This window comes from Cyprinus carpio, unplaced genomic scaffold, assembly GCF_018340385.1.
Source record: "Cyprinus carpio isolate SPL01 unplaced genomic scaffold, ASM1834038v1 S000006747, whole genome shotgun sequence".
Lineage (NCBI taxonomy): Eukaryota > Metazoa > Chordata > Actinopteri > Cypriniformes > Cyprinidae > Cyprinus > Cyprinus carpio.
The window spans coordinates 195,819-219,391 of record NW_024879346.1 but is presented as its reverse complement, the minus strand read 5'-3'; the positions used below and the strand labels follow the sequence as shown (position 1 = coordinate 219,391).

The following is a 23,573-nucleotide window of genomic DNA, read 5'->3' as shown; positions in this document are numbered from 1 at the left end:
GTGGCATTTACATGACATTCGCCCACTCAAACCTGGAACCGGTTTTCTGTATCCGTGGACCTAATCTCATTCTCAACAGAAGTCTATGAAATCCGTGTGCAGTCGGGTAGGAGAATGAGACCATAGAGAATACACAAGGGTTAGCTTGAGCTCTCCTCGTTTTCTGACTCGCGTTTTATTTAAAAGTGTTGATAAATTATTCAGAAGCAAACACAGTATGTTACAACCTGGAATTGCAGAAACGGCTTGCACCTACAGCAGTGTGTCAGAAAACCTCCTGTTTGCTATTTTCTTGTCCATGTTCCCCAGTCCCTGCACCTGCCACCGCACACACATCACCCAAAATACAACACAACCACAGCGACTGACTTCCATCACATACGTTAAGACACCTGCCACGCTGACTTCCAGAAAATGACACATCTGTAACACCAACCGTGACGTTCAACACGGTGCAACGCTCATCACAGCAGCTTCCCCTGACAGCACACTCAGTATCTCATATACCATATTGGATTTTTGAACCCTGGGTTATCATGTTCCTTGTTGAACACTGTTTGAAGCGCTGGGTTGGTAATTGAAGCTGAAATGGTTAATTTTTTGAATGGTCAAATGCTTTCTTCTGTCTCAGTCTGTATTAATATATTAATGTACCCATATACATCTATATGTTGATTTACTTAAAAAGTGCAAAGACATTGTAAACATCCTTATATGCATATTATATATATATATATATATATATATATATATATATATATATATAATATATATATATATATAATGTAATGTGTGTTTATATATATCTATATATATATATATAATATAGATATATATTATATATATGATAGATATATAGATATCTAATAAACACTTAAATTGATTGAAAGTGACAGTACAGTATAAAATAGTATAAAATACTTCTCTAAAAGAAATGCTGTCATGAAAGAATCCTGAAAAAAATTATCATGGTTCCCAAAAAAATATTAAGAAACACAATAAATGTTTTTTGAGCAGCAAAATCAGCATATTAGAATGATATCTGCTGGATCATGAGTCACTGAAGACTGAAGTAATGTTGCTGGAAATTCAGCTTTTGCATCACCGGAATAAATTACATTTTAAAAATATATTACAAAGAAAACTTATATATCTTATATAAGATATCTTATATTGTAATAGTAAAGTCACAATATTACTGTTTTACGATTAGTTTTACGGAATGCTTGTTAAAATGCAATCTTGGTAAGCATAAAAAAAACTTATTTTAAAGACATTTTTAAAAAATCATACGACCCCAAATATTTAAACATCCACATTGAAAAACAAGAATTTAGAATTGAATTTAAACCAATTAATAAAAAACAGTTTAGGATTTTGACTAATTTCAAATAAATAAATAAATGAAAATGAAATAATAAAAAAGCACATTTAAAAATTCTGCACTGAAATTCTTTAATTAATGTATAATTTTTCTTTCCATAACTTTTCACTCAAATTGTTATGCTGAATTTGTAAAAAAAATAAAAAAAAAAAAGAAAGAAGAAAGAAAGAAAAATGCGGAATAGAAGCATTTTCCACTTTGAGTGATCTACAGCGCGATTTGTTGCCGAATCTAAACACAAGCTGTCACAGGCTGTCACTAAAGAACCCTACAGTAACATACTAGAAGTGTTGTTTCATACTGTACACCAGGTTAAAAGCAATTATAACCACCGAATTAGTGTGAATTGTTGGTTAACCCAGGGTTAAAAGTGGCCCTAACCCAAGGTTCAAAAAACCCCAGGGTTAAGTGTAGCACAGAAATCCTGAAATCAGATCCACTCACCTCCACATGTCAGCATGAACGAAAGTGATGATCCCAGATTGCGTGTTGGAAAGGCAGCAGTGCCCTGAAAGTGGGGTGGTGAACCCGGCATCATCTGTTCTGTGATTTATCTGTGTCTCTGTTGACCTCCATCATGCCAGCTGATCGTCAGCAACGCCTAGGTTAAGTAGCTCACCTGTAGCCTGCATTTGAGAGAAATGATCCACATAGCATCCTAATCCTCCAGACCAGCTCAGCTGCCGGCTCTCCCCCCTCCTTCCTCTTTCCTTCTCTAAACGTATCCCACTCACACTTTCTCTATTACCCTGTCAAGCTCTTGTGTACGTTTAATATGTGACCATTGATTTGAATACAAGTATTCTCTGCCCCTGATGGCTATTTGAAAATAATGAGTTGTACTGTGCCGATCACACGGCCGGAAGAGAAAAAAAATGCATTGAATGTGGCGTAAGCAGGTTGCGATGTCATTTATGTGAATTTCCTTTCCCAATTATCCCAGCTGCACGTGTGTATTAGAACCAATGAGAGGAGTTACTTTACAAGCCTCTTCATAACACGCCGCACACTTCACGCATCACCCCAGTCGCTTTGAGGAGAAGATGCTGATGCAATCAAATCTAACTTGTTACATGGTTTATCAATGTCTTCCCTCCCTCGGATTCTCGCTTTCCCTTTGGAGACCCTGAAAATACCTCACCATAAATCCTGCTTATTCTTCCTTTTTGCCTATTCATCGAAGGTGCAAAAACACAAGGGTTCTCGAACAATGAAACGAGTGCTCCAATGACAAGCACATCATAAGAGATGGACCATAAAACATGAGGGATGGCAGAGCCAGGAATAGCAGAGAGGGTCCAACTCTACCCATAGAGCCAAGGAGATTAGAGTTTATTTTACTGAAGCATGGCAGATCACATTAATGCTACTACATCCAGCCAAATAAGAAGCGGGAGGAGGAGATAAAGGGGCAGGTAGGGTGAAAGTATAAATAGCTGCAGAGGTGAAACTTTGGAGATGGCAGCAATGACAAAAACACCCGTGAAATCAGAATTTTTGGCATCTGATTGGGCCACTTCATATTTGGTTTTAAATCTGATATACACTACCATTCAAAAGTTGGGGTTTGGTTGGCTATATTTTTTCAAAGAAGTCTCTTATGCCCACCAAAGCTGCATTTATTTGATCAAAAACAGAAAAAAAATAGAATATATATAGATATATATATATATAGTATATATATATATATATATATATATATATATATATCTATATATAATATTACAATTCAAAGTAACTGTTTTTTGAAAGTATATATTTTTAAATATCCTTAAGCATCATTACTTCACTATTCAGTGTCACATGATCCTTCAGAAATTATTCCAATATGCTGATTTGGCTGCTCAAGAAACATTTCCTATTATTATCAAAGTAGAAAACAGTTGTGCTGATCAATATTTTTATAAAAACTACATTCTTTGAATGGAAGGTTAAAAAAAACAGCATTTATCTGTGGAAGAAATATTTTGTAGCGTTATAAATGTCTTTACAGTGAATTTAAAAGTATTAAAAAAGTATTTCTTAGAAAAATCAGTTGAACTGTGTTTGAATTCTTCTTTTAATTCTTAGCTCTATTCATTGAGGTCATTTCGGCATTTACAGGGATTAGTGATTTATAGTTATTTATAGTTCATTTTAGTGGGGTTTTCGTAAATTTTATGTGTATTATTTATTAGTTGAAAATATCAAAAGTGAATATAACAGACATTGTGCATTAGGCCTTGCAGTGTAAATGCAGCCAAATCCAAACCAGAAGGAGGAGGTGGAGTAGGCAGTTACTGGAGACAGTTTGGAGATCAACCAAATTCTGTAAACCACATAGTTTAATCTAGCATGCATTCATGTCAAGTAGTTTTGTTGTCATTCCTCTCATTACAGAGTAAGTGTAGAAAAAGAATGCGACCTCAGCATGTAGTGCAACAAAGGCGATGGTGATGACAGCTGACAGCAATGGAGCACTGGAATATTTTCTCAGCAAGACTTAAAAGACGTTGTCAGAAATTGCCGTTACCTGCTGTCCACTATGTAGCGGGTTCCAGATGCAAACAATGGAAAAACTTTATAATTACACTCTGATAGGGAAACTGCATGTGTTTGAATGAACCGGACAGACTGAGTTTAACAGTAATTTATAAGAACCCGCATGCTTTAAAGCAGCCACACACCGCTTTTTGGCGCATTTTAGCCAGGAGCGTTAACCATCAGTGGGCTAGCAGTTTAGAGGGACAGACGTTCAAAACAGCAGGTGTGTTATTAAGCAGTGCCTGGTCATATTTCACACTTCAATTCAACAGAGCAGCCAGGAGATGCAGTTGCGGCTTGCTCACTGTGCCACAATCCCGGCACGGATAGATTCTTACATTGCTTTGTTATCAAAGTGATAAACACAGACACGGATTAAAACTTCTATGTCGTGGAAGAGCGTGGCGAGCAGAGCTTTTTTCTACATGTCTGAATGTGCCTCGACTCCTCAGTTATCATGATGGCTGAGTGATCTGTCTCCTAATATTCTACGATTCATTTACTTCTGGGAGGCCTGGGGAATGGGCCACGATGCAATTCTGAACTCTGGCATTTAGCAGTAAATAAAATTTGGTGTCAAATCTAACAAATCTGTTTGGAGAACGCACTCCGTGGCGGGAAAATAAAAGCATCACTGAGGTGATGAGAGGGAAGTCTTTGGCTGGATGCTGAGATCGCACCACAAACCATCTGTAGGGGATTGGATATTTATTTACTCAAAGTCAGGCATTTTTTGTTTGTCTGGTTTTGATTCTCCTCCGCATATTGAGTTGACCCTCTTTCGTTTATTGAACTATGTCTTATGAAAAATAACAGCAGACAATTTTGTTCTTCCTTTGTGCACTTCAGAAACGTGATGCATATCACTGGTGCCTTACAACTGCCTGCCTGCTTTCATGTGTTTGGTGACCTGGCAACCTCAAGAACCAATCAAGCTGCCCAGCTGTGACCTGGCAACCAGAACAGCCAATCACAGTGTCCCACTGTGACCTTGCAGCCGTGGCATGGCCCGGCGACTTACGCGACCATGATCATTACCCAGCAACCACCTGTCACTTCGCACATTTCCGCTGGTCCGTGGAGGTCAAAGAATCGATTGTAATTGCAGAGGATGTCTTTCTTCTTTCTTTCTTCGTAAAAAATTATAGTCTTTCTTATGAATATGGTGTCAATGGGGTGTCATTTTCTTTTGATAAAATCTGTCTTGATGGTGGGTTACAGCAGAGCTCATTTATCAGCTTTTTCTGACATTTTCCCCACAGTTTAATGACTAAATATACCCTGACGGTTGATTTTAGGTGTTTTGTGGGCAAGATAATAATAAACACTCTTGTATTCTGTAATGCATGTGTGTTTTTGTTAGCTGTATCCCATTATGAGCACATTCCCCAACTTGGCCTACTAAGAGAAATATTTGCACAAATGCAAACCAGGTACTTTCATTAACACCCTGCAGCTCAATCCTGTTGTATTAAGGCTGGTTGTAATTCCAAGCCCCCGGCATATTAGTAATGTGAGTTAAATGGGCTGTGGAGCTGCTGCCCTTCACTTAAGGAATGGTGGCAGAATTCTTTGGTAAGAGAAGCCAGATTCACTGCAGCACCTGAAATAAACACACATGGATGTTTATGGCAACCGTGCAGTTGGGTGTCGAGAATCGGTAGTCTGATTATATAATGAATGACTCTCATGAGCTGGTTCTTTTTAGTGAATCAAACCCATATAGCAAAATCAGTGTCGTCCAACTATTGAATTAATGGCACCAATAAGTAAGTTTGTTTTAATGAATCTACAACATAAAGCTCAACCAGCGTTGTCCAGCTCCTGTGCTTTGGGTTTTACATTCACTAAAATGAACTGGCTCATGAGAGTCAATGTAGTCTGATTTCTGAACAAGTGAGCAGGTTCTTTTTAATGAGGAGTCAGTTCTTTTTAGTGAATTAAAAACATACAACTTAAAGTTCAATTCCTGAATGAATAACTTTTATGAGCTAGTTATTTCAAGTAAATCAGAAACCTGCAGCATAATCAGTGTAGTCCTTTCCTGAACTAATGACTTTTATGAGTCGTTTTTTTTTTTTTTTTTTTTGGTGAATCAAAACCATACAGCACAAACAGTGTAGTCTCTAACAAATGGCACTCGAACTAATCAATCTTATAAGTCTGTTGGTTTTAGAGAATCTTACTAACTGAGAGATTTAAATCAATGTAGCAATGTAGTAATACACCATTATACTGACTGGTTGTTAATGTAATACCCATTATGCATTGTATCATTAGTATTTTATAAATATTACCACTTTTTTTCTTTGTTTTAGTATGCCTTTAAGAAGACATCACTCTTCTCACCCCCCAAATTATTATTCATAAAAAGTATTAAACGAGTCATTAATGGAACCATTTAGGAACCAGAAGCGGAACCAAAAACATTTATTTCATTGCAATTCCCATCTGTGTTTTTAAGGTTCAGAGAACAGGAACACAATGACAGAGATTTAGATCATTCCTACAACTGTGAGTGTGAGCCCATCAAACACAGGATATCAGGCTGCAGGTCCATTTAAACTCGGATTAGATGTCGAATTGTGCAGTTATCTTAACATCAATCCCATTTGACTGGCCACGAACCAGTAGACAGTGTGGATATGGCTGTATCTTAAAATGATCCATGCCTTTAGATCTGAAGAAAGTGACTTAATTGGTCCCATTAAGGCAGCAATGGAATGCATCAGGTGCCTGAATTACTGGCAGAGACAGTGAAAGGTGGCCCACAGGGACGTTGGCAGCCTGCTGCCAGCTCTTTGTGTATGCAGAGGGAGTGTGGGGTAGAGCTGCTGACCTCCACGTGCTACAGCTTTGCAGGGCTGTGCATGACAGTGGCGAGACTTCTCTCGAGAGGCAGTTTTGCCTCATATTCCCCCAGTTGCTTTCAACCTTGACATTCTTCTCAAAAAGCATGTGCAGATATCCATATTAATTCTGGTGATATCCAGTCTGCTGTGTCGTGATCCTACTCCAAGCAGCCCGGGACATGTTACTCAGTCCTCTCAATGCAAATACACAGAAAGACATGGCAATAGAAGGACAGTAAAAGGGAATATTTATCTCTCAGATTTTGAAAGAGATAGTGGTCCCAAGAGAAATTACAAAAAGTTGTGGTAATTTCTCTTAATTTTGAACTATGATAATTTAATTTTAATTACTGGTCTGTATAGCAAAATCACTAACTGTGTTCTGGACTTTTGAATTATAATTAAGGTTTTGGTGAAAAAATTTGTCATTATTTATTCACCGACACAACGTTCCAAACTATTAGGTACAGCATAAACCACTGTAATACAATTCCTGAATGAATGACTCTAAACAGCCAGTTATTAATCAAAAACATGCAGCACAATCAGTGTATACCTATGACTCTAATGAACTAGTTCTTTTTAGTGAATCATAACGATGTTCCAAACCATTAAAACATTTGTTCGTCTTCAAACACAAATGAAAACCAATAGATTTCTGTTCATAAAGATACTGTAAATTTTATCAATATGAATCGTGCACTTCAATTTAGGTTTTCTCTTCTTAGTCTTAAAATAAAACCAGTTTTAAATAGAAATGTTGGATTCAATTGAAATACATTAAATACATGGGCAGGGCCTGAGCATTATGACATCATACTGCTTAGAAAATCAAGGTTCCTTTTCAGGAACTCGAGCTGTGTCGGAAACGCTTCAGGGAACGCCCCCAGCGTGAACCGCTCTGAATCACGTGTGTAATCAGTCCAATGGATGGGCAAGATGTCATAGGCGGGTGATGTCAGAGACCAGGAAGCTTAAAAGCACATGCAGCAAAGCCGGCATTAGCCTTTTGTCTTCAGCAAGCGCTCTGTGTGTGCCTGTACAATACCTGTTCTGTCAGTCTTATTTAGTGTTGTTTGTCTTCGAAAACAATGTCAAAACCACCCTCCAAATCCAAACACTTGGGCGAGGGCAAACAGCGTTTCAAACTGACTGTTCTTCCCTGCCCATGCTACATTTTGGGTGGGGATACACACAGTTTGTGCATTGTTTGTCTTGGAGCAGAGCATGCAGAGTCTGCTCTCGAGTCGGCTTGCCCTGCATGTTCTCCGCTCCGGGAAGGCTCTCTTCATGGATGGAGCCTTTGCGAGCCTTCCGTTTGCAGCTGGATTTGGCAGAGGGAAAGGCGGAGCGGTGATCTCGCTCGTGGGGTTTGCAGCTGGATTTGGCAGAGGGAATGGAGACGGGCGAGTCCCTATCTTCTTCCTCACCTGCCAGATCCAGTGCCCGCTCTAAGGGATTGGAAGCACGCTCCATCGCTACTTCCCCCCAGGGAGCGGGCTCTGCGCTTCACCTGTCTTCCTCTGAGGAGGTTGACGTGGTGGGCGTCGATGAGGACTCGCCCCTCAATCGCCCCAGTATGAGGAGGTGTTGGAAGTGGTTACTCGCTCCGTGGCCAAGTTGAACATCGATTGGCCTGCCGAGAAAAAGGCTAAACCGCAGAAAAGCAAGTTGGATGATCGCTTTCTGCAGACTAAGCCGCCACCTCCACGCCGGAGCCTGCCAGACCAGGAGGCGGTTCGGCATCGAGAAATCGTTCTCGCATCATATGAACAAGCTGGGGTTAAGGCTAAACGCCACGAAAATGTGTTTTCTCTATTACAGAGGTCCACTTATCTAGGTGTGGTGTGGGATTCGACTACGATGCAGGCACGTATGTTACCTGCTCAGATCGAGACGATCCTCTGAGCAGTCGCGAGAGTGAGAGAAGGCCAGTCACTCACTGTCAAGCAGTTTCAAAAACTGCTGGGTCTGATGGCAGCTGTGTCCAACGTAATACCTATTGGCCTGCTGTACATGAGACCCCTACAGTGGTGGCTCAAAACCAAGGGGTTCTCCCCCGAGGGGAACCCACTTCGCATGATCAAGGTCACGCGGCGCTGCCTACGTGCCTTGGACATGTGGAGGAATTGTCGTGACTTACCTCAGGGCCCGGTGCTGGGAGCTTCTTGTCACCGCGTAACACTAGCGACGGACGCGTCCCTCACTGGCTGGGATGCTGTCATGAGTGGCCACCCTGCCCATGGTCTGTGGAGTGGTCGCCATCTCACATGGCACATAAACTGCCTGGAGATGCTGGCTGTGCTTCGAGCATTACAATATTTTCTCCCAGACCTAAGAGGTCACCATGTGTTGGTGCGCACCGACAACACAGCGGTGGTCTCTTACATAGACCACCAAGGAGGTCTGGGCTCATGCCGATTGTACAAATTAGCGTACCAGATCCTTGTGTGGTCCCAGGACAAACTCCTCTCGCTGAGAGCGGGTCAGTTTCACATCCCTGGGCATCTCAATTTTGGGAGCAGACATCCTGTCGAGGCAGGGGCCGAGGCCCGGGGAATGGCGGCTTCACACCAAGGTGGTGAAGCACATTTGGAGAGTTTTTGGCCAGGCTCAGGTGGACCTGTTTGCGACTCGCCAGACATCGCACTGTCCCCTCTGGTTCTCTCTGACTCATCCAGCTTCACTGGGGCTGGACGCCATGGTACAGACGTGGCCGAGGCTTCATCTGTACGCTTTTCCCCCAGTCGCTCGGCTCCTGGGAGTTCTGGAGAGAGTGCGCCGGACGGGGTCCGGCTGCTACTGGTAGCATCATTCTGGCCGGGCCGAGTATGGTTCTGATTTCCCTCCTCGATGGCTCTCCATGTGAGATTCCCGTCAGGAGGGATCTCCTCTCACAGGCGGAGGGAACTATAGTCCATCCCCGCCTGGAGCTGTGGAAGTAATGGGTGTGGCCTCTGAGGGGGCACAACTCGTAGCTTCCAGTCTCTCAAATGAGGTAGTTGAGACCATCCTCCAATCCAGAGCTCCCTCAACTAGTAAACTATGCCTTGAAGTGGAAGCTTTTCACTTCTTAGTGCGGAGACCGCAAGCTCAACTCAGTTAACTGCCCGATTCTCCACAGGGTTGACCCACTCCACCCTGAAGGTCTACATGGCGGCCATTGCGGCTTACCACACCCCTCTCGGTGGCCAGTCAGTGGGCAGACACCCCCTGGTTACACGTTTCCTCCGCAGTGCCCTGAGGCTGAGGCCTCCAGTACGTTCTTGTGTCCTAACGTGGGACCTGGCTGTGGTGTTAGAGGCTCTCTGTAATCCTCCATTCGAGCCAATTGAGGAGATTTCTGATCACCTTCTCACTATAAAGACTGTTTTCTCCCCTTCCTCATTGGTGATATCTTCTCTCAAGAGAGTTGGGGACCTACAAACCACATCCGCAATCCCGTCCTACATTAATTTTGCGCCCGATCTGGGCAAAGCTTTTCTTTACCCTCGAGTGGAGTATATCCCCCCAAGGTCCCCTCGTCTACACCACGGCCTGTCATACTCCAGGCCTTTAGTCCTCCTCCCTTTAGGGAGCCAGACCAGCAGAAGCTTAATTATATGTGTCCAGTGTGAGCACTGGACACATACGTCCACAGAGCTGCCCTGTGGAGAAGGGCGGACCAGTTGTTTGTTTGCTATGGTCCCCCTAAGAGAGGTCTTCCAGCTACTAAACAGACCCTCAGTCGGTGGATAGTAGATGCCATTGCCTTGGCTTATGAGTCCTCTGGCCTCCCCTCTCTCCTGGGGGTAAAGGCTCACTCCACTAGAGGTGTGGCGGCCTCTGCGATGCTGTGGGTTGGTCCACGCCCTTGACCTTTGTGAGGTTTAACGGACTAGATATGCGATCCACTCCAGGCTCTTTTGTTCTCTCGCCATAGCTGTGCAGTTTCCCCACACTAGGCAGAGATTTGTAAGTCTGGCGGCGTGGGCATTCTCGTTCCCCGAAGCGTTTCCGACGCTGATCTGTCTGGATGGCTTGCAGCTGAAGCTCAGCAGAGACAGCAGCATAAATATTAGCATACCAATTAGTTCAGAATCCCTTTCATAAGAATCACTGTGAATAACTGAAATGATAAATGAATCATCAAAGTGTTCATTGGCTAAAGAAGAAGGGAGTTAACAACATTTGGACTGTGTTTCCAGACTATCGCTAACTCGTTCCCTCTATAGTCTTAAGTAAACTTGTTTTGTTGTACCATTGTGGCGATGAATTGAAAGTTTTTTTGATTAATTCCATCTGTAGAGATTTCTGGTGCACTGGTTTGTTTGCAATCAGGCGAGAAACCTAGCACTATTTCACAAAAGTAGTTTTAAAAAAAAATCAATATGCTGGAATTATTTTAATGATGGAAATTAAATTGGAGGAATGTGTTTTTGTGTGATCCAAGGATTCCAATGACATAAAACACTGGAGTAAGCGACAAATAGTTATGATGACTTTTGTGCATTTTATTTTATTTTTTATTTTGGTTGATTCAGGCCGAGGCCTTTTGCCTTATATATCAGTAAAAGTATTAAAATTCAACCAAGTGAAAGTGATATACAGCCAATTATGGTGACACATACTCATAATTTGTGCTCTGCATTTAACCCATCCAAAGTGCATACACACAGCAGTGAACACACACACACCGTGAACACACACCCGGAGCAGTGGGCAGCCATTTATGCTGCGGCCCCCGGGGAGCAGTTAGGGGTTCAGTGCCTTGCTCAAGGGCACCTCAGTCGTGGTATTGCCGGCCCGGGACTCGTACCCACAACCTTAGGGTTAGGAGTCAAACTCTCTAACCATTAGGCCATGACTTCCCCCGTATAGAAATATATAATTTATACCTTCATAACTGTTATAGTGCCACCTATTGGCCAATCACCATAAAAGTTGGCGTGCTTGTTTAGAATCATATGTTGCATATTCTTACCTAATTTCATGAAGTTCTGAGTTTATTTTAGAATTTATAGGCTTTTGGGTAAACAAGTCTAGAACTGTGGGCTAGAGCCACCCTGGAGGCTAATCGCCACTCTGCATGCACCAGACATACAGGGGTGTATTTCATCTGTGGCACAACCCCAGGGCACTTGCAGCAGCTGCTAAACTAATACCAGTTCTCTGATATATAACCAGTGCCTGTGGGTTTTAATATTGGAGAGAATGTGAAAATCAGAACAGTTTGTGAGAGAGAGAAACAGAAAGGTGGCCAGAAACCTCTGCAGCTATTCCATTTCCATTGAGCCTAAAGTGCTTCCCTAACAAAACAAAACAAAACAAAAAAATGACTCATTTTAAAACATGTAGATTCTATATTCGCTAATCAGCTTTGTGCTAGATTGTGAGTGAAAATATATCGGTGTAACAATCTGAATTTCCCAAGGCATCTAGCGAAAGTGATATCTCGTGTTTCTGGCTGGAGTTTCATTATTCATTTCAAAGTCTGCTTGATCATGGCCCATGTCACCCCTAACTTTGAGTATCGATGTGATGTATCCGGGCTTGTGCCGTGTTTTTGCAGAAAGAGAAGTTACAAGATCAGTCATGGGTATAAACGGAGCAGGAGAAAACAGATAGATTGCTGCAGCGATTCTCATCAACTCTCAGGATTAGTGAGAGGGCGAATGTGTTACCAAAACCAATGAACGTGTAGAAAAATGGCCCTCAACTCGGTGGAATAACATTGGGTTCGGGGGAAGGTGAGGAAGCGAAGGATCGGTGTCAGCCCATCAGTTTGGAGATACATTATTGAAGACTACAGTCAGGCACACATAGTCAGTCCTCTATGGATCCTGTTTACCATGATGTATCTGCTGCAAGGTGCAGGATTAGTGTGAGCGGTGGCTGGGAGTTTAGAAATAGATGGTGCAGTGGAGATGAAGGTGTGTGGGAGAGAGGAATGAAGCGTGTGATTCATAATGTAGGGTACAGCAGGTTTTTATCTAGAATGGTTCAGGATACATTCAATACTTATATTGATTGGAAAACAACAACAAAAAGTGAGTGACATGAAAACAGACTAAACTGTGACTGAAAATGCAAGGATGCAATTGCGGGAAGGAAGACGTTATTGAATTAAAATGCGTTTGTAATTAGGTTCTGAGCAATAGACAGTGAGAGAAAGAAAAATGTGGATCTGATGGTTTGGGTGTAGTTGGCGGAAAGGAGGTGGGGAGACTGGTGGGTAATAAACCAGAGTGGTTGTGTTAAGGGATTGTAAATTCAAAGTGCTCTGTGAAACGGAGAAGGAAAATGAGCCCCACACATCTACGACTCTCTCTCTCTCTCACACACACACACACACACACACACACACACACACACACACACTCCTTTCTAGCTCTCTTTCTCTCACACTTTCTCTCTCTCACACGCACATACATACACATTCTCTCTCGCGCGCGCGCTCGCTGTCTCTCTATAAACCAGGACATTTTTTCCTCTCTCTCTCTCTCTATCTCACTCACTCTCACTCAGTCTCCTGCTGCATCCAACGAACACAACACACTCACTCACTGCCGTGACTTCGTTTATCATTTCTTTTGTTTCCTAACTGGATTTTATACCGATCAGCCACAAAGATATATCGCGCTAATCAGGTTTTCACTCCGAATTCATAAAAGACGCGCACAGAAGATTCCAGTGGATCGTGGATAACGAGCCGCTTTCCATAAACGAACACGTAACGTTCATTTCTGTACACTATTCGTTCCGGGTTCGAGAGAACCGTGAGTATAAGACTACGGCACGAAAAACTCTTGAGACGACAGATTGTTATTATTTTTAGCGCTCCCGCTCGTTAACGTTATTTCGCGTAAATGTACTCTCTTGTTACTTTTTAAACCGCACCTTTAGACTGTTTGTAACGTCACGTTAACTTTTAACATCAGTTGCATTCGCGAGCTTAATGTCGGCTATTTAAAACTTTGGAACATAGTACATTTTATAAGCGTTCATGTAAACACTATAGCGTGCGCAATAGTTCAATACGCGGAGCCTGTTAACGCGACGCTAATAGTTTTTGGTTTTTAATTTCCTCTTTGCAGATTTATTACATTTATTAGAAAAATCCAAACCACATGACTTTGAGTCGTCATCGATGTTGTGTTTAGGCTTTTTTTCTTAAACGCATCCAAGTTGAAAATGTAAAAGTGTATTTTAGTGCATCTAAAAGTATATTAAATATCTATAGGACTTCGGGGTAATTGACAGTGCAGCATTCACGTAAGATTTTGAATGACTAATTTCAGCATTGAAGGAGACTGAAATTTACACTGTCCAAAACACTTTTTTTTATGAAAGTAAAATTCTTGGCAAAAACCTACAGCCTTGCCTTTCATGTAAAATAACATCAAGAACATAAACTGTGTTGGCACACACTCATGCCCACTATGGCCAAACTATCCTGGCAGCATCACAGCAGAGGACGGCGCTTGGTATCAACTTCCTACTTTGTTTTGGCCACCCTTACTTTACTGTTCTCCTGGTCCCTGCCCGGTTCTAGGCAAGAAGAAGCTCTACATCGGAGCCCTGTTCCCGATGAGCGGGCGGATGGCCGGGTGGCCAGGCTTGTCTCCCTGCTGCCCAAATGGCCCTGGATCTGGTGAACAAGAGAACGGATATTCTTCCGGATTATGAGCTTGAATTAATCTACTATGACAGTATGGTAAGTGAGCACTGCATGTGAGCCTCTTTAATTACTTTCCATTATATGAACTGTTTGATAGCATGCAATTGAGTGTGCACCGAACTAGTCATTCCATAAGAGTGTTTACTTGCTGTTGATGTGATTTATTCAAACAGTGTGGAGTGTCGTTATCAGTGGCTTGCTGAAGATTTGTGTTCACAGGAGATTTCTGAGCAAATTTACCATTTTACGACAGCATATTAGGTCAGCTGTAGTATGCTAATAAGGGTTTGGTGGATCCTAATGAACATAATGTTCTTTAAATGGGAATTTGTACTTGATTCAGTGTGACTTCATTAAAGCTGCACAGAGGAATGTTTTTGACAGCATCATATTAGTTATGCTGTCACCTGAGGTTTGCTGGCAAAAATCTATTCATAGCGGCCCAATATACCTTCCGCTTTCCCTGTTCGTATCTTTCCATTTGCTTCACTCTCTCTCTTCTTCTCTCCATCTTTCCCACCTGCGTCCCTCCTCCCCCGCACAAGAGATGCCAATGCATACTGCCTCACGCATGCGCGCGCACACACACATACACACACACACACACACACACACAATAAAGCAAACCACAAACCAAAAAATAAAACACAAAAAACAAAAAGATACATGCAGAGTGCAAACAGTTAATTCCCTGTGACTGTTTGGTGTTGCTTAGAGCTTCGCCGTGATTGGTCGGAATGGGTCTGCATTGGAACCCCGCTTCAAAGATACAGGAGAAGGAGGAAAGACTGGGGGTGGAGGTTGGCATGACAACAGTTACCAAGACCACTGCTGCTCAAACAAATACATAAGGCCACAGATTGCTCTGACAAAAGAGAGAAAAAAGCACGGTCATTTATGATTATTGCTTAAACAGGGGCAGATGGATAAATGAGAGAAATTAGGCAGCTGGTGTGAGACTTATAGACGTATGAAGTCCCGTTCTTCCGTCTGCACTTGGACATATTGAGAGCATCTTTTCTGATCCCCAGCGGTCGGGTGGGGATGTAATCAGGACCCCTGTGGATCCGAATGAATACATGTACACAGAAACACTCTCATGCAGAGAGGCCGCGTCTGATTAGGATTCAGCACCACGGACAGCTACATTTAGAGAGCAGGAAAGCGCTGTGTCATCAGGAGGTATAAGGCGAGCAGGAACATTTCATCTGAGTTGGGTTTTAGGTATTCAGACCCAGATGTTCCCTCCTGAGACACAGAAAGAACAGTCTCATTAAACCTGCGCTCAGTGTAGTTCTGGTCCGTTCTTGATTGGAGCGGAGGACGGCGCTCTCCGGGGGGTGACGGTGATGGTACGAGGGGGGCATGCTTATTAGTATGGACTGGACCTGTAGAGTAGTGAAGAGAAACTACAACAAATATATTTTTTACATTCCCATTTACTCCAAAAGTAAAAGAAAGAAGAAAAACATGTCATCTGTAAAAAGGGTCCATAGAGTTCATTTTGTCAGTTGTTTTGTAATTTAGTCTGGGCCTGCCTCAAATGCCCTTTTTAGTTTTATATCATATTTTGTCAGCCTATCCTGTTTTTGTTTAGACAAGTTTTAGTTGACTAAAAGTCTGGGAATTTTAATGGTTAAACTGATAATCAAAATTATTTTGCTCAAAATTATAATTGTGATTACTGGTCTTGAATGTTGCCATTTGAGAAATTTCATCATAAATACTGCACTTTTACCTATAAGCACAAATAAAGAGAATGTTGACTCATACGACAATGGTTTATTTTACCTCATCTAGTTTCCTGATTTATTATATTATCATATAAATTAACACAATCTCTACATCATGAAAAAACTAGTAAATCTCAGAAGCTTCCCTCAAAACAACCAAACACTGAAAAACCTAATATAAATTTCAATAACTCCAAATTATATTCTTGTTTTCCTATTAAAACAACAAAAACTTTATATTTTCTGGCACCAAGGTTGAGCAGAATATCACAACGGAGATCACTAAACTCCAACATTTTGTCAAGGATTTCAGTTCATTATAGTTCATCACTTTTTCCACAGTGTAGAGAGAGACCATGCACATGGTTGCTAGATTGAAAATTAAAGGCAGGGCAGAAAATGTGTCCTTTTTTGAGAAAATCTTTGATGGGGGGGGGTTGACATCTGGCAACCTCAAGCATGAAGACTTGCAGAGGTCTAAATTTTTAATCTATATTTTACTTCGACTTTGTTCTTCAATGATATTGCATGTTGAGATAGTTACAGTTAGTGTTTAATGATGTTTATTGACTTTTTTTTTATCATGTATCATGGTTTTTGTTAACGAAAGTAACACTAGTGAGAAATAGGGGGGACATTACTGGCATTCTGTTACATGCTACTCAATTTGTATTTTAATTAAATAATTGTGTTTTGTTTTCTGTGTAATTACTTAGAACCTTATATGATCAGTCAAATCTATCGTTAAATAAGGAAATGTTCTTCCTACCTTCAGGATAATCTGTTTTTTTTTTTTTTTTTTTTTTTTTAGAAAAATTTGATTTCAGTTTTTGCAGTTGTTTTGATTTGGTGGAACCCAGGTGCTTTAAAAGAGTGAGGCTCACGCATGGCTTCCCTCAGGGTTGGAAAGTCAGAGCAGGGAGGAGATTTATAGCCTAAACAAAGTCTCCGTTCTGGGGATACGATTCTGCCGATGACCGCCAGGGAGTCTGGAGAGAGTCTGCTCAGAGATTGCACCAATCAAGCCTTGAATCATGTTAAACTCATGTTTGTTTTTATTCTTTATAGCTTTTGCTCCTGTTTAAGCTTTTCTTTGTTCCCAAAACAACAAAAAAGCCCAGCTTTAGAAATGCTGGCTGTGCTCAAGGCCACTGGCTGCAACTCGGTTTGCTCTCAACACATGATCAGTTGTGACTTTAACCTACTAGTATCATTTAAATGAGGTATTGATTTTTCATTGACAGTAATTTTAAGACAAATGGGAAAAAAGATGCTGATGTGTCAGCAGATCCGGGTGTTAAAGACTGAGGAAATCCACATTTTAAGCAAAACAAACATTGTTTTTTGGTCTATGTATGAGCAAATGCATGTGTTCTTGGAGGACTTGGGCTGTTTTCTGTACAGTATCTGTGTCTGCTTCTTTTGGTTCTGCTTTCCCATGCAGATGTATTTCTACTTAAGTGATTCAGTATGAAATGAAGTCTTTCCATATACTGTAGCAACGGATACAGTGTACATTTTTTATTTATTTATTTTTGTCGAGGTATGCAGTTTTGCGCTTGGAGTGACAGGATGCCTCATGAATAGTGACAGCTGGGCTTCAATACACGGAATATAGATTATATATTTAGAAGTGTTTTTCTCTCTTCTTTCAGTGGTGATCCTGGTGAGGCCACAAAGCTGCTGTATGACCTGCTGTACACGGAGCCCATAATAGATCGTCCTGATGCCAGGCTGCAGCTCTGTGTCCACACTGGTGGCCGAAGCCGCGCGCATGTGGAACCTCATTGTGGTGGGTTTTCCTCTTTTCATCACATCCTCATTCGCTTTGAATTGTTCTCAGATGAAGATGTCAATGCAAGGATGTTATGAGGAAAACTCAAGGTTTATGAAAAGTGATGAGCAAAATGTTCTTTTCTGCAACAAACATTGGATTATTCCGGCATCCACTTAAATTTCAGACGAGGGAGTGAAAGCAATTTGACTTCAATATATGTTTACAGTACACATGTACTGTAGAATGAGGTGATATCAGCCTAGTGTTTAAATATCAGGTATCTAAAAAGTTATAGGTTTAAAAACTCCTAACATAGATAAGTTTAAAAGGATGTGAAAATGCACAGATTTCAATAGGGGTTGTTTTGTTTGCAAGGATGTAGAGAAAATACAGAAGAGTTATGAAATTAATTATAGTGTGTCTCAACTTTCGATTGTTTTGCAAACTGCAAGTGTCAACGTTCTTTTAATTTAGAATATGTGTTTCTTCATTATTTGAACTCTTGGAGATTATGTGAATGCATGCATAAATGTATAAAATTTATACCTAAAAAGACATATACAGTACAGTACACTGTCATTCAAAACGTTTGGGGGTCAGTAATATATATATATATATATAGATATATATATATATATATATATATCATATATATATATATATAGTATATATTATATATATATATATATATATATATATAATATATCGATATAATATATTTTTTTTTTTTCTAGAAAGAATTGCATTCTTATGTTAATATTATTGTTTTTTTTTTTTAAAATCTCATATTATTGAACATAGCCAATCACTGATTACAATCGCAGCGATTCATTAAGTTGAGTTTGTCGTCCTTTGAGGCAAAGAGCGGGCGAATCAGACGGGATGTGTATGAAATAAATGTATTCAACAAAGGGCAGAATTAATTAAAACACAAATATGAGTTAGAATTACTCCACTATATTGACATGATATCTGACACAGATTAAAAAAAAAAACATTAAAGAGGTGAACGGTACCTGTAGTCAACCAGCATTTAGTTTTGATGGCTTCTGTATGATTCTGTAACATCACAAAACCGAACTCTCCAGGAGGTCTAATCACTGAAAAGGGTATACCACAGTGAAGATGAGCCTATCTAAATGCATTCCCATTTCCAGACACATGCTAGTCACTTCGTTCAATACCCCAATCATTGAAATGGCTCCACAGACATTTTGCGATCAGATATTGTCATTTTATTTCCTTTTGGCTCGTTTTGGATTGCACTCCCCCTGCCCCCCGCTCATCTTCCATTTTTTTTCTCCTTTTTTTTTTTTTTTTTTTTTAAATCATCTCTCTTATTTTTAATTGCCCTGCTCTATTTTTATATCTGTTGAGGAGCTTTTGTTTTCTCTTCACAATATGAGTTTTGACCTAATGATCCCCCCACCCTCTGGCCTTTTGAAACCCCCTCGCCCTTTTTTTTTTTTCACAAATTCCACCCCCCTCAGCAGACTCGGTCAATCAGGCGACGCTCTCTGCATCTGTGAATGACATTCAGTATTGGAAAAAAATATTTATTAAACCCTCTGCTGTCATCTGATGTGAACTGCCTTGATTAACATAAACAGCTAAAAGTTGAAATTTTCAACCTCTCTTTTTTTTTTTTTTCTTTCTCGTTTTTAACACCTGTGTTCTTAGGATGTTTTAACTTTTTAGCACAGGACTTTGCACGCTTGCTCTCACACACACATATCCCCCAATTGTTAAGTAAAGCTGTTCCGAGTGAACTGTGAATCAACCATAACAGGCAGATTATTTAGTGTCCCTTGGGTACTTGGTTTTCCTGCAGGTGAGTTTATCGCACATTTTTCTTTCAACTAGATTGTTTCTAATTTTCTTTCGACGGTCTCAGTGTCTGTACATAAGACATTGTGTGTAATGTTTTTCGAGTGCTCTTTTCTCATCGAAGCATATGATATTTGGCTTGCAGTGTCCTACGATCCAGTTTCACCAGCACTCTCCAACCGGCAGCGTTTCCCCCCCTTCTGTCCGCCCGCCATCCACCCCTCAGCCACATGCACACCCCACCCGCGTGCAGCTCTTCCATAAGTGGAAGTGGACCAGATCGCCACCATTTCAACACCCAACCGAAGTCTTCACCTCTCTGGTGGAGTAACAATGTTTACGAGTACAGATGTTTTAAAAAGCAGTAATCATTGCATGAAAAGCTTGCGGATCTGTTGCACAACCCGTAGAGATTCCATTATCATTTGCTCAGTGTGTTAGGATGAGGTGTAACACCCATTCTCCTAACTACTGGAGTATTGTAGAAAAAGATTTTGGAAAAAAATAAACGTCCAGGCACTCAATCGGTGCAAAAGTTAAAAAAGCCGATTAATAGTTGGGCTAAAAGCATTAAACACCAACGCGTAGCGGCCCATTGGCCCTTCATCTCAGGGTTTGGTTGGACAACAAACAGACATCACACAGCAAATACTTATAGCTTGGCATTGGTTTCAGGTGTGCCACTTGGTACTTGCCACACAATTTTTGGCCACTATCGGCATTAGGTTCAGATAATGGCTATACCCAAGGTCAAACCATACCAAAATAAAGATAAGGGATCTCCAAAGGGGAAAAAAAAAAAGAGTAACACCAATACAAACATCTCTGTGTACTCCACACAATTATATCCCTAAAGTCAATAAGTAGTAGGCTAGTTACCCCATCCTACTTCTGAAATTCAATGGTCAAGATAGTTCTAAAAACATACAGGAGAAAAATAGTATTATGGGCATTACAGTACATTAAACGGACAACAATACACTGTCCCTATTGAGACACAACCTTTACAAAAAAGGTGAGAGGTCAAAGTCTCATTAAGACCTGGATGACTGGTGGCCCTCAAGGAATAGATCCAAATATGTCTCCCTTTGTTTGTTGTTTGACTGTTCTTTTAATGTACTGTAAAAAAAATGACCCATAATAATATTTTTCTCCTGTTGTTTTTAGAACTATCTTGACAGATGAATTCAGAAGTAAGATGGGTAAACTAGCCTCTACACATTTTATTGACTTTAGGGATATAATTGTGTGGAGTACACAAGATGTTTGTTATTGGTGTTATACTCTTTTTTTTTTCCACTTGAGATCCTTATCTTGTATTTGTATGGTTGACCTTTGGTATTAGCCATTATCTGAACTATTGCCTCTAGTGGCCAAAAATTGTGTTGCAAGTACCAGAGGGGCACACCTGAAACCAATGCAACTATAAGTATTGCGTGATTCTGTCTGTTGTTACCAACACCCATGATGAAGGCCAATGGGCCGATACCGCGTTGGGTGTTTTAATGCTTTTAGCCCAACTATTAAAGGCTTTTTAACTTTTGCCATCCTATTGAGTGCCTGGACTTGGATTTTTTTCCAAAATCTTTTTCTAATTTACCCTTCCAAGAGCACCAGAGGATACAAGGGATTCCAGCAGCGCTCCCGTTCTCTTTTGTCTAGCTGCGTATTGTGTTGGTCCATGTTTATTGCCTTGTGTTGGGTAGCCCCGCCCACACTTCAACCCCATTGGTCCAAAGTCCTTCACATCATAGTTATGCATGCATTACAGTTATGCAAGTGTCATTAAAGCATGAAATGACATTCAAAACCCAGTTAATTCTATATGCGACAAATTTTAAATGCACGTGTATTTCCAAGTGAATCAGCATATTCAGTGAAGACGAAAAAACGTAGGGCATGTGACATGATTTCATTTGGATCATGTCAGGTTTTGGCATTTCATATCAGAGTTTTTCACTTAGTATTGTGGTTGAAAAAATATGGCAGCCTTTATGATATCAGCAAAAAAAGGACAATTGTTTCAGAGCTGGATTATAAAATTTTAATGAAACATTATGACAACATTTCTTTTTTGGAAACGATTCACCCTGTTTCTTATTGCAAAATCCGTTTACATATTGATCTTGACCTAAAATATGACTTTTTAAAAGCATGAATTTTTTTTTAGTTGGTCATTAATCAATTTAAAATGCTAAAACAGTTGTAGGAATCATAACGTATTAAAGTAGTACTGAACAATATATAAAATAAGCACATATTAAATAAATGTAATTGTTGCATTTAAAGGGCACCTATTATGCCCTTTTTTTACAAGATGTAATACAAGTCTCAGTTGTCCCCTTCAACAATGTGTCGTGAAGTTTCAGCTCCCGTTTTTCCCCCAGAAAAGGGCTGAGCCTTTACAGCTTGTGCCTCGGATAACATCTGTTTGGTTTAGGTTATCATGTCTATCATGCCGAAAGTGTAGTTGCATGCATTTTTTAAACCTATGATCCTTAAACTATCAGTGCAAAAACTTCTGATAAAAGGTTTTCTGAGCGCACACATCCGAAGCACCGCGCACAGAAAGCAGCTGTCACAAGTTCTCTTTCATGTCTTATTGCATTTAAACTGTCAAATACACACAACGTTATGTCAAAAACACACATAATTTACATAAACACTGTCTGTGAAGGTAAACAGCTGGGAAAGAAATCGCATGTTTATATTAGATCTGCATATTAAGTGACAGCAGCGTAATATACGGTACCTACTGCTGCCTATGCTGTTATATGACCCAAACAATCAAATAAAAACAAAATCACTCACTGCTCTTGACTGATTCACTTCTATAGCTTTAGTAAGAAGACATTTCTTACTTGAATGACTGCTTGTGTGAAAAACATGGTGGATGTGGTGCAGCTCACTCAGGGTGGGATCTATGCTAACAATTCTGCACATGGTTTGTTCTGAGACACTGCTTATGATTTTATGGGGATTCAGAAAAATAGTGGGGGAGTATTTTTGTCATTTATATGGTGGTTGTGTACACACTGCCAACACTATTTATGTGTCAACACACCATGTAAAACTAAATTTAGCATAGTAGGTGACCTGTAAATATGGACAGTGGAGCAATGTTCTTGAGCCCCATTGGTTCATACACTCTTCTGTTTCGTCTGCATCAGCTCAGACCTCCTCCACTTGCACTCGGTTAACTAAAGTAATAAATGCTAAACAATGGGTAAGTGGGCAATGTTAGATTAATTCAGTCATACTGTATATGTTTGAACCAGAAACTGATCTCTTTAAAGACCACACAGGGGGTCTTTTTTAAGAATCCTATACATGCATATAAACAAGTTTGAAAAGTTGTTAAACGAACCAAATATTTTTGTGATTGATTCAGATCAATGAAATGTGTGTATCGAATCAAATTAAATTATTCTGAATGAGCAAAAAAACTCTGTTTTTGAATCAAATTGAAACCTACCTCACATCGAAACCACCCTACTTCTGACTAATGTGATCTGATAATAGCATTTCTTTTTACAAGAAAGGATCTCCTTTGATTTAGGTTAACATCTTGGCCAGATTTTTATCGCATTACACACAGCATTTTTTTTTCTTCTAAGTGTTGACAGACACAATCCCTGTAAAACACTATGTAGTGAATGCCTGAAAATCTGAGTCGTGCAACTCAGACAGGCTGTGTTTAACGTAACTGAGGGTTTAGCAGTGTATAGCATGTTGTTTTGTATGCTATCTATGTAGGTAAAACTTATCTGTGTGCTGTAGAAGACAGCATCTGGGATGTGGGATGTGGGCTGTAGCT

General features: G+C 40.4%; 1 pseudogene; it reads left to right on the top strand.

Moving 5' to 3' along the window:
- Window positions 1–23,573, top strand: part of LOC109098251 — a 95,464-nt pseudogene that overhangs the window by 40,740 nt on the left and 31,151 nt on the right.